At 43.4% G+C, this 14,597-nt stretch overlaps 1 pseudogene; it reads right to left on the reverse strand.

Moving 5' to 3' along the window:
- Window positions 1-8,881: 8,881 nt before the first annotated feature.
- On the reverse strand, window positions 8,882-10,078 carry LOC101049920 (vacuolar protein sorting-associated protein 37A pseudogene; annotated as a pseudogene).
- Between the last annotated feature and the right edge of the window lie 4,519 nt (window positions 10,079-14,597).

Below are 14,597 nucleotides of genomic sequence, written 5' to 3' on the forward strand. Positions count from 1 at the left end.
ACACAGAGCGGGGAATGGAGCGTTGTGGGCCACAGCAGCTTGCTCTTCCCACTTGAAGATAGCACATTGGAGTGGTTAAAAGCCCAGTTTTGTTATTAGACAGACCTGAGCTCACAGCCCAACTCCTAGTAATACCATTTACTAGCTGTGCTACCTAAGGCAAGTGACTAAACCTCTCTGAGGCACCGCTTCCTCTTCTGAGAAATGGGGAAAATAACATCTGTCACTTAGGGCAATTAGAGGGTTGAAATATCGCCTTTAAATGCTGTATCTGTACAGTTCTTTGGTGGTAGCCATCAGAAACAATTTGGCTACAAGTTCAGCAAAAAGGGATATTGTCAGAGAACAAGATATGGAATACACACAGAATCCCAAGAAAAATTAAAAGAACCAGATGATCTAGGAATCAGGATAACAGGAATAAGGAATAACCTTGTCGAGGGCTACCACCAGAACAGTGAGGTTTCAACCTCTTTTACTTCCTATCTTTGACGCAGTTTCCTGGGAGATCGGCCTCTCTTGGGTCACATTTCCACCTGGGTTATGGCAGTTTCTCTGGAAGCAGAGCTTGAGACAAGGATTCTTGGGCAGTATTTTGCTGAGAGTGTTGTCAGGGGAAGAGGAGGTAGTGGAGCAGGATTGGGCAAAGGAAGAAGCTGGTCAAGATGTGGTTTTGGGAGGAGTCTAGGCTCTCAGCCTGATACTGGGGCAGCGTGAATTGCACCCTTGAATTTGTCCCACCTACAGGCAAGAGGGCTGGGTTTACTCCACATTAGTTAGTCATTGACCCCAGGCCACTCCCAAAGGAAGAGGCGTAACCTTTCAGGTAGCCCCAGGTAAATCACCGCAGGCAATTCTCCAAGGAAGGAGGCAGCTGTAAGCCATTGGCATCCAACATTTGAAGCATAAAGGGCATCTGGGCAGGCCACCAATGACCTCTGCTACATCACCCATTACTGCGTGTCCCAGCCAGACACACACAATCAAGGACAGGTAATCACCGAAAAAGAAATCGGGGTGCCGTTTGCAGAAGAAGAAGAGATAGATACAGAGAGCTGAAAAAATCCCAAATATTCACTACAAATGGTTAGACCTGAGCCTGCCCTGTGTACAGCAAACATTAAATGAATGGTGGCCATTATTATAAGTGTAACAAGATATTAAAATTGAAATGTCAGCTGAGAGGTCAACATAGAAGAGATGCCGCATTCCAGAGTAAAGAGTAAAACCATGGTACAAAATGTACAAAGTAGACAAAGACTGGCTGCTCTCAACCCCTGTGGTGTTGTGTGTGGGTTCTTGTTGTTGTTTATTGTTGCTGTTTTGAGATGGAGTCTCACTCTGTCGCCCAGGCTGGAGTGCAATGGCGCTGTCTTCATTCACTGCCACCTTCACCTCCCGGGTTCAAGCAAGTCTCCTGCCTCAGCTTCCCAAGTAGCTGGGACTACAGGTGTGCGCCACCACACCCGGCCAATTTTTGTATTTTTAGTAGAGATGGGGTTTCGCTATGTTGGCCAGGCTCTTCTCCAACTCCTGACCTTGTGATCTGCCCACCTCGGCCTCCCAAAGTGCTTAGGATTCTAGGCTTGTGTGTGGGTTTTAAAGGGTTGAAAGTAGTTGGGGATGCGGGAGAAATATTTGTGTGTGATTTTTTTGTTTGTTTGTTTTGAGACAGAATCTCACTCTGTCATTCAGGCTGGAGTGCAATGTCATGATCTCAGCTCACTACAACCTCTGCCTCCCAGGTTCAAGTGATTCTCTTGCCTCAGCCTCCTGAGTAGCTGGGATTACAGGCAGGTGCCACCACACCTGGCTAATTTTTTGTTTTGTTTTTCTTTTTGTATTTTTAGTAGAGATGGGGTTTCACCATGTTGGCCGGGCTGGTCTCAAACTCACCTGATCTCAGGTGATCCTCCTGCCTCGGCCTCCCAAAGTGCTGGGATTACAGGCAGGAGGCACAGCACCTGGCCAAGGGAGAAATATTTGAAGAAGCAGTTGATGTGCTGTGAGTCCCACCTTCTCTCAAAAACCAGCAATGGAGGATGCTTCCCCCCCGCCTCCCACTTCGTCTCAAAGGAGAACAGCTCTTTAAAGTGACCACTCAGAGATCTGCTATGGTTCAAATGTATGTATCCCTCCAAAATTCATATGTTGGTTGGAACTTAAGCCCCAAGGTGATGGTCTTTGAGGTGGGGCTTTTAGGAGGTGATTAGTATGAGATCAGTGCCTTATAAAAAGTCTGAAGGGAGCTAGCTAGGAGCTTTTTGCCCATGTGCCTTCCACCATGTGAGGGCACAGTATTTGTTCCCTCTGGAGGAAGCAGCAACCAGGTGCCATCTTGGAAGCAGAGACCAGGCCACCACCAGACATTGAAACTGCTGTTGCCTTGATCTTGGACTTCCAGCCTCCAGAACCATGACAAAGAAATGTCTGTTCTTTATAAATTACCCAGTCTCAGGTATTTTGTTAGAGCAGCAGGAACGGACTAAGACAAGCTCAAGGTGTGTCTCCTGTGTTTTGGTGGACACAACCCATTTCAATTTGACCCTGCCTGTTCCTTTTAGAGGGCAGCCTTTGTGCTGATGAACTTCTGTGACAATGGCGCAGAGGTGAAGTGGCTGCACTGGTACTCACCCCCAGAGCTTACTAGAACCAGAGCTTTGGATTTCTTGTAAACTCATGCAGGACAGCTAAAGAGGGTGTCAGCATGGGCTTATCTTAGGCTTATCACTTGTCCACGAGTGACTCCTGGAGGGGCAAGCAGACAGCCGAAAGGAGCTGGAGGTCTTGCTAGACAGATGTGTAGGGGCTGAGGAAGGAGAAAGCCACCAACTAGAGTGGAAGTATATTCACCTGGCAAAGGACGCACAGGCGAGCAGCTTCTCTAACTCTTCTCTCACTCCAGAGCTGGAGAGTCAGAGATCAAGGCTGTCAGATTCTTCAGGGAAGGATGCATGCAGGGGACAAAGAGAAAAGAAGCCCAGTGCGCCCCTCTCTGACAGGCTTCATAATTTACCTGCAAAAAGTTCAAGCTGGGGATTGGGAGGGGCACCAGCAGGGAGGAGGCTCAGCTTTAAGTCAAGTTTGAAGGTCTGATGATCTGGGGGGAGGGATGAAGTCTGTAGTTAGTGACTGGAAGTGGTTGTAGGACTTTTTATTACCTACGGTGACCAGGAAACTGATGACTCTTCCCACATTTATACGCATGGGCAGGATAACTAGCCTCATAGGATACACAAAAAGGGACAAAAGGAGGCTTATTTCACATGAAAGCCTATATGTTCTGTGTGTTCAGATAATGGCTATTTGAAGAAAGACATTTGAAACCACATTGTAAATATATGGCCTTGGCAGATTGGGGCCTGAGTGAGTACTGGGCCTGAAGGTCTCTTTGGAAAACCAGGCCGGACCATTTTGGGGTTTGGTGAGCTTGAGCTCCAGGTCACACTGTGTTACGAGACTTAGACTCCAGCTTGGGCCAAACTGTCCCAAATCTGCGTAATGCCACCTCCAAAGGATTTAGTGCATTTGACACATGTCACATTCCCCAAGCGAGAGAAGGAAACATGTCTGCATAGGCAAATGATGTATTCAAGGCCTCCAGGTTGGGTCGAAGAGGTTTTCTGGCTCCCCAGGCTCCTGAACCTGGGTTCTCTTATTCTGGCCATGACATGATGGCTTCCAGTGGGACTGCTCTGATGTCATCGGCTATAAGGGAGGCCTGTGGGTTTCTCAGAGCTGGGCAGGGTGCTGGGGATGACATACCAGGCTTCCTAAGGATGGACACTAGGTGTTTATAAATGAAGTGAGAATCTTATTCTGGAACCAGTGAACTATCCAGAGCTGGAAGGGTCGTTAGAGACATCAGTCTCTTCATCACATTTTATAGATAGGGAAACTGAGGTGCACATAGGGCCTGGGACGTACAGGGACTCAGTCCAGGCTCAGGCATGAGTAGATTTTAACCCTGGCCTTCCCTCTGGAAGTGTACCTAGGAGATGTCTTTGGAGCAGAAGGAAAGGCTCCCCTCATGGAGCCAAGTAAAGACGGTTTAGAGGGGCACAGGGCTGGGTTAAGGATAGGTATTGTTCTATTTGGTTTTTACAGTAGGGTGTGTGCAGGGCAGATGAGGCTCTCAGGAAGGTGGCTGAGGACCTGTGATGAAGAAGGTTGGCTTTCATGCTGTGGAATCCCACATCACTCTGCAGGCAAAGGAAAGTCCTCAAAAGGGGCAGGGTGATGGAGAGATGTAATAGTAACAGCAAATATTTGATGAGTGTTTATACTATGCCAGGCACTGTTGTAAGCCCTTTGTTTTAATTTTTATTATTTTTATTTTTAGAGAGGCGGTCTTGCTTTCTCACCCAGGCTGGGAGTACAGTGTTGTGATCACAGCTCACCGCAACTTTGACCTCCTGGGCTCAAGTGACCTCCCACCTCAGCCTCCCCAGTAGCTGGGACTATAGGTATGCACCACTATGTCTGGCTAATTTTTAAAATTTTTGTAGACACAGGATCTTATTGTGTTGCCCACGCTGGTCTCAAAGTTCCTGATCTCAAGCAATCCTTCCACCTTGGTCTCCCAAAGTGCTGGGATTACATGCATGAGCCACTGTGCCTGGCCCGATAAACACTTTACGTGTATTATCTCAATTAATCTTTACTCAAGCCTGTGAAGTGAGTTCTGATCTTAAACATTCATTTGACAGATTACTGAGGCAGAGAGAGAGGTTAAATCATTTGCCTGAAGTTGCCCCTTGGTTGGAGTCAGGATTCCGGTCCCCAACATCTGCCTCAAGAGCCCACCACACTAAAGCTCTGCCCTGCCGCCTGTGAATGTTGTAGGAGGAGCACCTGGTGGTCAGAGGTGCAACATCACAGATGAAGATCTGGGGCAGGAAGAATGGCTAGAAGCCTGTGGAATCTCCCCGGAGAACCAAGTCAGAACTACGACCAGTGAGAACCACACAATTTGCCAGGATTTCCTGAATCAAAAAAATGACACAATCAAATAATCTGCTCATTTAACGTGTCTCATGCTTATAGGTGAGGACATTGAAGCCCAGAGAAGCAAGACGAATTGACCCCAGGTACAAACTGCTTATCTAGGCTTGAATCCAGATGGGAGGACTCCAGGGATGGGAATTGATTCTAAAATATTAGTATGTTAGGCTGGGCACGGTGGTTCACGCCTGTAATCCCAGCACTTTGGGAAGCCGAGGTGGGTGGATCACTTAAGCTCAGGAGTTTGAGACCAGCCTGGGCAACATGATGAAATCTCATTTCTACCAAAAATACAAAAAAATTAGGTATAGTGGCACACACCTGTGGCCCCAGCTATTCAGGATGCTGAGGTAGGAGGATCACCTGAGCCTAAAAGGTGGAGGTTGTAGTGAGCCAAGATTGCATCATTGCACTCCAGCCTGGGTGATGGAGTGAAACCCAGCCTCAAAAGATTTTTTAAAAGGCCAGGTATGGTGGCTCACACCTGTAATCCCAGCACTTTGGGAGGCCGAGGCGGGCAGATCACTTGAGGTTGAGAGTTCAAGACCTGCCTGACCAACATGGAGAAACCCTGTCTCTCCTAAAAATACAAGATTAGCCAGTTGTGGTGGTGCATGCTTGTAATCTCAGCTACTCAGGAGGCTGAGGCAGGAGAATTGCTTGAATCCGGGAGGCGGTGCCATTGCACTCCAGCCTCAGCAACAAGAGTAAAACTCCGTTTCAAAAAAAAAAAAAAAAAGAAAAAGGTAACAATACTTTCTGGGGACAATGTGAAATTCTGTGTTTTCTTTTTTTTTTTTTTTGAGACTTTAAGCCAGTGCAGTGTTGTGCACATACAGTGTTAGCTACTTACAGGAGCCGAGGCAAAAGGATCCCTTGAGCCCAAGAGTTCAAGTCCAGCCTGGGCAACATAACAAGACCCTCTCTCTTCGAAAAAAGAAAAAAGAAAAAAGAAAAAAGTGTTTAAAATGAGTATATCTTTTGGTACTATTAGAAATTTTTCCTAAAGAATATGTATTCAAAGACAATATATTTTATTAATAATTTAATAAAAATTTCCAACAATAAGGAGATTAGTCAAGTTAATTATGATATATCTACCCAAAAAATACGATGTAAACTTTAAAAAAGGAGATTATGTTATAGGTGAGGAGCTCTTAACCTGTAATACAGCAATGGGTTTCAGGGGACAGAAACTCCTAAAATTGTGGGTACCATATGGAAAGCTGGATTTGTGCAGAAGTGGATCTATAGCCAAGATTTTCAAAGGGATCTGTGACCAAAATGGGCTAGAAACTACTATTAGAGAAGAATATTGAAAAAACCTTATGTTAAAAAAGGTACATGAAAGAGTGTCAACACTTACCAATTCATGGCCAATCTTGTTTATCTCCATTTCCACCCAATTCCCCCTCCTGTATTATTTTGAAGGGAATCCCAGATATCATTTTACTTAGAAACAACTCAGAATATATCTCTCAAAGGACTCTTTCAATTATTTATTTTTTTGTCATTGAGAACTATTTTAATGCAGCTATGAAAAGGGAAAAAAGTATCTAGCTCTTGATTTCTCAGATATTGAAGAAGAGGTAGTCCTTTCATTTATCACATATAAGAAAAGTTCTTCACCATTTTGAAGCTCATCCTAGACTACAAAAATGATTATCACTGCAGAGCAGTTACTTTTGTCATTATTCGAAGTTATCAGTATATGTCCTCCTTGTCATAGCATGCATCTCTCAAAAAGCCTCGACTCCTTTTCATCACATCTGTTATCATCAAGAATCTTTTTTTTTTTGGAGACAGAGTTTCACTCTTGTTACCCAGGCTGGAGTGCAATGGCGCGATCTCGGCTCACCGCAACCTCCGCTTCCTGGGTTCAGGCAATTCTCCTGCCTCAGCCTCCTGAGTAGCTGGGATTACAGCCACGCGCCACCATGCCCAGCTGATTTTTTGTATTTTTAGTAGAGACGGAGTTTCACCATATTGACCAGGATGGTCTCGATCTCTTGACCTCGTGTTCCACCTGCCTCGGCCTCCCAAAGTGCTGGGATTACAGGCATGAGCCACCACGCCTGGCCATCAGGAATCTTTTAGTTCACTTCCAGATGCATCTTTTTGTGTTTTCTAAAGCATTTGATATTGTCTTCCTTTCTGACCCTCTTATCCATATTTCTAAAAACAGGCACATCGTTGAGATTCACATTTTCGGTTAATAGATATATTCTTCAGGAGCTTTTGATTGCTTAAGCTTATCTTTCAGGAATAATCATCACTCTAACTTTTCCTTAGATAATATATTTTGAATTGTTAGAATAATTTTGTTGCCTTTCTCAGAGATCTAGTCTGTTTCTCCTCGTTATTTAAAAATGCTAAAACATATCTCACTTTTTCTCTAACACTGATTTAATATCTAACAAGGCAGAAGCAACATTCATTCTCCTGGTCTTATGTATAAATTTAAGTATTAGCTTTCTCATAAATAACAACCTTTTATTACTATGCTAGAGACTACACTACTGACAGTGTGGGCCAACCACCGGCCTGATCACAAAGTATAACATGATAAAGTTAGTAGGGTAAAACATCTGTGAGGGAAAATCCAGTTAAGAAGCAGAGCATTTGGTTGTCACGCCTGTTTAATGAAGGGAATAGGTTTTGTAATCTATCATTTTAGAACTAATATAACTGGCAAATACAGTTCAATTCATAGTAGTAACATCTTTGACCACTGACTGCTGAAAGTTCTGAAAAGAGTTTTTGTTGTGTTAAAATGCACATTTGAGGGAGATTCACTCCCCTGTCTTATGAGTAAAAACAGACTTTACTAGGTGACCTAAATGAAACTTAGTGGAGAAAAGTTGCCATGTTTGGGCAGAGATAAATGATAGTCACACTGTATGGTTTTAACATATTAGTACATTCCAGAATGTAAAAAGATTAATTTAAACTTTGCAATTTACATCAATATTTTGAATATGTGAATTTTCCATGGGAGAATGTTATTACATTTTGCTGAAATGAGAGCAAAGTAAAGAGAAAGGGCAAGAAAGCAACATTGCTGATCTCTCTAGTATGACAGTTTTGGAGGGAGTGTGGCAATATATGTAAAGGAAAAATGGAATTGTGTTCATTATATATATATTTTTGAGATGGAGTCTTGCTCTATCTCCCAGGCTGGAATGCAATGGCGCAATCTCAGCTCACTGCGACCTCTGCCTCCCAGGTTCAAGTGATTTCCTTGCCTCAGCCTCCTGAGTAGTTGGGATTACAGGTGCCTGCCACTGCACCCAGCTAATTTTTGTGTTTTTTAGTAGAGAGGGGTTTTGCCGCGTTGGTCAGGCTGGTCTCAAACTCCTGACCTCAGGTGATCCACCCGTCTCGGCCTCCCAAAGTGCTGGGATTACAGGTGTGAGCCACCATGGCAGGCCATCATACTTAAAAATAGACTATATTAGAGAACTGTGATATGAAAGTACTCTGTTAATGTAAGAAATAAAGCAAGCATAATTCTTTTAGAATATAAACTTTGATCTGAAAAAAAAGAAATAAGAATAGAATATAAAATTTGAGCATTCTCTGCTGAGCAGTTCCCAAATTAAGGACAAGGAATATTTATTTATTTTCTGCAATATACTGTATGTGATAGGGAATACCTGGCTAAAATGATAAATATGTAGAATATAGTAGTGATGGCTTTCACCTTTTTATAGCATTACTTACTTCATGCCATTCTTGTAGCTGTCCACTCTTAGACACTTTGCTGCCTTCTCTCATGCAAAGTTAACAATAATTAAACTTAAATTAAAAAAATAAAAAAAAGAAACTTTGTTGCCTAATATTGAGGATGCGGCTTTAATTTCTTCCATTTGGCATTCTATGTCTGTAATGGAGCATGAAATTTTGTGTGGATTGCTATTGCCTGCTGAAGTTTCTCTTCCCTGGCTCTTCTGCAGTGGCAAATTGTTCTCTTTTCCACGAAGCTACTGAGAAAACCATCTGTTTCCATTTTTCCCTCCAAGAAATCTTCCGCACTATTATCAGGTTCTCCCTTAGCTTTGTGTGCAGCTGCTTTCAGTCTTGCCTGTAGGGCACTGGTACTACAGCTCTCACCAAGTTCATGCTGCTTCTGCTTCTTCTTTCTGAAAGTAGCCTCCATTTGTGAAAGTGATTCATGCTTCTCTAAAACAGTTTGTCTTTTCGCTTCCAAGCTGGGCTCCAAAAGCAGATTATTTTCTTGCTGGTTTCTCAGTACTTTTTACTAACTCGCCTTTGTCAGTAATCATTTGCTTGTTGAGGCAAAGTCAGAAACTGTTCTAGTAATACCTCCTCTTGTTCATTCGTATCTGTGGGTTGTGACACACTTAGTTCTCAGAGTTCTGGAAATGCATCAGGGACATCTGGCATCTTGTAACCAAAAACATTTTGGCTTGTTGGTATTGAAGCATCCGTTGTGGGAACAGGTAATGGCAGATCCGAAAGGATGCCAAATGAAGGAGGGGCGGGCTTGGCTGTGGTATGACTTGTTGTTGAAGAAGAAACAGTGTTAGCAACAGACAAAGAAGAGATCCTCTTGTTTGCTTCTTGTGGGGGATATGGAGGAAGAAATGGAAAATGAGAAGCATAAGAAGGCATCCCACTTGGGTTACTGTAGAGGTAAGGAAATGCTGTTAAAGTAGGAGCTAAAACTGGAGGATTCTTCCAAAACTCATCCAACAGACTAATAACTTTTCCAAGATCTGAGTGCATTGTAAAATTGCTCACTAACAGAGAGGGTAGCATACACTCCTTGTTTATGCATTAAGCGATGTCGTATTGGTGGATAAACACTGATCACTAGTTTTTCCTGAGGAAATTGTGGAGGAAGCAATATATGAATGTTAATTGTCAGACTGTTTATGCTGAATGGCAATCTGTATTCCACATCTTTCTGTATTTCAGCTATACTGGAGTGTGAGTTCCAGAGGGACTCGATCAGGCACTGCTTCTGCTTCTGGAGGCTGGCGAGGCCACCGGGGGACCCAGCTGCGGAGGAGGAGGCGCTCTTGGTGATCAGGGGAAACAACCAGCTCATTCTCCTCGGCCCCTGGGCCCCAGGCCCTGGAAGGCTCTGGCCTGCTTCTCCCAGCGGCTAGACCCAGCAGTTCTCCAGCAACAGAGGAGCGGGCTGGGACGTCCATGGCCTGAGCTCTGGGGACCTCGTCTTCTCTAAGCCAGCCCTGCTTGTGCTCCCCACTTCCCGGGGTTCTGGGGGACATGCTATGAATGGAGGGCAGCCAGAAAGGGGAACTTGCCTCTCAGAACAGGCAGTCCCACCTTCACGGCCCAAGCCCAGCCAGACAGTCAGGCAGCCTGACCACCCAGGGCTTTACCACCTGCGTCACTGTCTCTAAAAGGACTCTTTTTTTTCCCCCCCAACCTACAGACAATGGTTGCTTCTGAATAAAAGGACTCTTTTTTTAAAAGCATGGGTACAATGTTATTATCACACCTTTAGAAAACCTAACAATAATCAATAACTATCATCAAATATCCAGGTAATATAAAGCAAATAATATTCATTGACACCCCCACCCCCGAAAAAAAAGCCAACCACTCATTGCTAAGTGAGAAAAGGAAAACAGAATAGACTCTGACCCCATTTTGGCAATATACACATCCTAAGGTAACAGTGATTTGGGGTTAGAAAGATTCTGGATGCTTTATTAAAAGTTCCCTGTATTACTTTTTTGTTTTTTTTTTTTAGACAGAGTCTTATCCTGTTACCCAGGTTGGAGCACCGTCACAGCTCGCTGCAGACTCAACCTCCTGGGCTCAAGCAATCCTCCCACTTCAGCCTCCCAAGTAGCTGGGACTGCAGGGGCACACCACCACATCCAGCTAATTTTTTTCTTATTTGTAAAGATGAGGCCTCCCTATGTTGCCCAGGCTAGTCTCCAACTCCTGGGCCCAAGCAATTCTCCCACCACAGCCTCACAAACTGCTAGGATTACAGGCGTGAGCCAGCAGGCCCAGCCCATATTACTTTTTGAATTTAAAAAATAATACAAAAGGAAGAATGAGATGGTAGACTTCTTTTTCAAAGTCGAAATCCTCTGATTTAGGATTTTAGTATTAAGGATTTATCCAGTCCCATCTTGAAATGAAGACACAGCCCCCCAGAGAAGTTAAGGGTCTTGGCCGTAATCTCTGAGTAGGGGGAAGGCTGTAAAGGAGAGAGGGGGATTCTGTTGGATTCCCAGACTCTTGGAGGAAACAGAGACAGAGGTCCTGGGACACCTCTCAAGCTCTGGTCCCTGTTGTCCACTACCTTCACCCTCTTACCTTCCCATCTTTATCAAGCCTCACACGTTTGGGGCACTTTGCTGCTGGAGTTGACAGACCAAACGAAACAGCGGGGAGGCAGATAACCAGAGCCCTTTCTTGCCACACCTAGTCCTGTTGGCTTGTCAGGTCTGGAGGAGAAGGCATCTTGTTTCCCCAACACATTCCAGAGTCATGTCCCCCCGGCTGCCTGGCCTCCAGGCCAGGCCCCACCAGCCCCCAAGACTTTCATGGTGGAGACAAAAAAGGAATGAAAGACTTGACATTGTTACACTCCTCTCTCCAAAGTCCCAGTTTTGCTGTGTGCCCTTGGGCAAATCCCTCTCCTCTCTGGGCCTGTGTTTCTGCATCTTGACAGAGAGGTGGCTGGGATAGACAATTTCTGAGACATTTACCCTCCTTCTCCACTCAATTTTGATTTCATTCAGTGTTTCTAAATCTACCAGATATAGGAAACAGATCTACCACACTTCTAAATGTCAGCTCAGAATCTCATGGCTCATGCCTGTAATCCCAGCACTTTGGAAGGCTGAGATGTGGATCACCTGAGGTCAGGAGTTCAAGACCAGCCTGGCCAACATAGTGAAACCCTGTCTCTACTGGAAAAAAAAAAAAAAAAAAAAAGCCAGATGTGGCAGGTACCTGTAATCCCAGCTGCTTGGGAGGCTGACGCAGGAGAATGACTTGAACCTGGGAGGCTGTGGTTGCAGTGAGCCGAGATCGGGCCATTGCATGCCAGCCTGGGCAACAAAGCGAGACTCAGTCTCAAAAAAAAAAAAAAAAAAAAAAAAAAAAGAATCTCATGGCCACGGTGTGAAGGCCAGTCACAACTTTTCTGATGGAGAGGACATGAAGTAGACATTTTACCTCAAGAGTCAGTATACTCCCCCCACCCCACACACACCTGAAATAAAAGTTTCATGAAATAATGTACCCTTTCTTCATAAGATGTACTCTGATAATATTTATTTACATTTTTTAGTTTCTGATTGCAATCCATTAAGACGTTTTCACAATTCACAAAACAGCCATCACTTGCACTTCGAAAACACTAATTTGTGTAGCTACGCCCCAATTTCTTAGCAAGGTAATACCAGCTGATATAAATACAAGTGTGTATATATATAATATGTGTGTGTGTGTGTGTGTGTGTATGTATGTATGTATAAATTATTTTTCCCAAACAGATTCCATATTAACTATCTTGGCTTCTCAAACTTGAATCTGCATATGAGTCCCTTGGAATGTTTTTAGAATGCAGATTCTGATTCAGTAGGTCTGAGTTGGGGCCAAGATTCTGCGTTTTTAACTAGTCCTCTGGGTGAAGCATCTCAGACATCCATTTCACTGGTCTAACTGTTCTCACCGATGAAACAAATTTTTCTCATATCTTTCTTTCTTTTCTCTCTCCCTCTTTTCCCATTTTTCTGTAACTGTGTTTGGAGACTTAACGGGTTCAAGTTGCAGCTCTGTTCCCTACCAGCTGGGGAACCTTGAAAAAGTTACTTAAATTCTCTGTGCCTCAGTTACTCTACCTGCAAAATAGGGGTAATAACTGCGCTGTCTCCTGAAGCACTTTTGAAGATTGAATGAGATAATCCCTGTAAATTACTTGATGCATTCCAGCAAATATTTATTGAACATTCATTACCAAATAAACTCGGCTGTTGCCAGCGTCCGTTGCCTCGTCCTAGGCACTTTTCCTCATTGACTGTCTCCTTTCAAAGGAGTTGTATTTTAAGTTGTATATTTAGTTTGAGTATAAATTTATTTTTTAATTTTAAAAATTAGCATCACAAAAAGCAAAATACAATATGACAATAAGTTTGAAAAATGTAGGAAAGACAAAAATATTATCCATCGTCCTGCCATCCTAACATGCCAGCAATTGCTTTGGGTATCTTCTTTTTTTCCTATGCATATTTTAACAGAGCTGTAACAGCCCCATGTGCTGAATTTGTTGCCTTCCCTTTTACTTAACATTAGATCATATTCATTTTCTCCCACCAAGTTCACTCTAAAAATACATATGGGAATAGGTGCAAAGTATGACTTCCGGAATCCAAGACTGGACGCAAACCTCGAATCATCCCAGCGAACTTGACTGAGGTCTGACTCTGAGCAGTGTCAGCACTGGCAGTAGGCACACGACTTAGGACCTCACAGATGACAGGATCACACAAACCCGTACAACATTGCTCCCTGGGGAGTAACTTGGGTCACATAATGAGGGCACACAAAGCTGAGAAAAGCTTTGGCCTTCCTTATTAAGGAGGCAGCAAGGAACTTAACTAAAGTGGAGAGAATCTGTTTTTGTTCCATTTTGTTAATTTGGGTGAGACTTTTTTTTTTTTTTTTTTAATTCCTGAGGCTGATAATTGGGAAAAAAAAAATCAGCTGGTCAAAGGTAAATCATGGTAGAATCAGCTTGGCAAACATAATTGTGCTCAATGTGAAATGGTCTCCCGGATTGCTTCCTCACACAGAAAAGGGGTGTAAAAGAAAAACTGGTGACATCTGAATAAAGTCTAAAGTTTATTTTAATAGTAACGTATTAATGTTATGATAAATGTACCATGGTTGTGTAAGAAGGTGACCTTAGAAGAAACTGAAGGGTGGAGTTTATACAGGAACTCTCTGTATTATCTTTACAACTTTTCTGCATAGAATTACTGCAAAATAAAAAGTTTATTGGAAATGTATGCACTTAATGTGAATTATATCTTAATAAAGCCATTACTTAAAAAATGTATTTATAATGATCAAACAATGAGTATGTGTATTAAGCATCTGTTATGTCCCATCTCTCCTCCTAAAAGAGTATTCCTTCCACCACATCTTCCTAAGCACCCACCAAGTGGAAGGGTTGTATTGCACCATTGACTCCTGGGTGACCATGTTGCCAGTAGCGTCTCCCCAGAATTGTTTGTATCAAGCAAGTTACTGTTCACTTATTCAACAAACATTTATTGAACGATTTCTCTGTAAAAGCATTGTGCTAGGTGCTGGGGATACATCAGTCAATAGAACAGATTCGGCTCCTCTCTTTATGGGGTTTATAACCTCATTGTGACAAGTCAAATAGATGCAACGTGATGAGCGACTGAAGCTCCTATTAAAACTGATGAACATGAGCTCACGTAGCAGAAAGGATTTTTTTTTTCTTTGAGACAGAGCCTTACTCTGTCATGTGTGATCATAGCTCACTACAGCCTTGACCTCCTTGTCTCAAGCTATCCTCCCACCTCATCAGCCTCCCAAAGTGCTGG

This window comes from Saimiri boliviensis, chromosome 1, assembly GCF_048565385.1.
Source record: "Saimiri boliviensis isolate mSaiBol1 chromosome 1, mSaiBol1.pri, whole genome shotgun sequence".
Lineage (NCBI taxonomy): Eukaryota > Metazoa > Chordata > Mammalia > Primates > Cebidae > Saimiri > Saimiri boliviensis.